Consider the following 757-nt stretch of genomic DNA (forward strand, 5'->3'; position numbering starts at 1 on the left):
AAGTCCTGGTATTAAAGGGGTCCATATGACCCTTTCTTTATTAACTAATCTCCCATATGTGCAATTCTATAAAATAATTGTGCTTTAAAATCCTATACTCCCCTAGGTGTAGATTCCTTTATAATATAATCCCCTTAAATTCTTTCCCCCCCCCCTACCCTAACATATCTAATCATTTGAATATATTCCCTATTTCTATGTGAACCCCTTGGGTAAGTTTATACACCTGTGAATAACCCACTATATTTCCCCCACTTGTGATGGGAACTATAGTACCCTTTAACCTTATTTCTAAGATGCTATCATCCCACTGTGGGATCTAATTATTTGTGTTCTTCTATGTGATATTTTAACCCATTTAATATAACCTACATTTTATATATTAAACCTTGTGGAAATCCCACCTAACCCAAATCACTTCTAAATTAATGTATTCAATCATCCTCGGACTTCCCTTCCTCCCAGAGTGATGTGAACTTAAACCGAACCAATAGATGGTTCTAGATGCACCACAGAAAAGTAGTTAGGAGAACATTTTCAAATGACAACTATAGGGGTTTCAGAACGCGTATTAGGAGTCAGTATTGTGCAAGGTATCAATCATATACTGTTTATATGTGTGTGTGTGTATGTATGTATATATACAGGGCTCGAAAATCCACTCCTCTGCTCGTCTGTGACGAGCAGACAGTGGAGCCCGACGAGCAGCTTCCCGGCCGGCCGTTGTAATTACACGGCCGGCCGGGAGCTTTACAGT

This window comes from Nanorana parkeri, unplaced genomic scaffold, assembly GCF_000935625.1.
Source record: "Nanorana parkeri isolate BGI_ZX_2015 unplaced genomic scaffold, ASM93562v1 scaffold1226, whole genome shotgun sequence".
Taxonomy (NCBI): Eukaryota; Metazoa; Chordata; class Amphibia; order Anura; family Dicroglossidae; genus Nanorana; species Nanorana parkeri.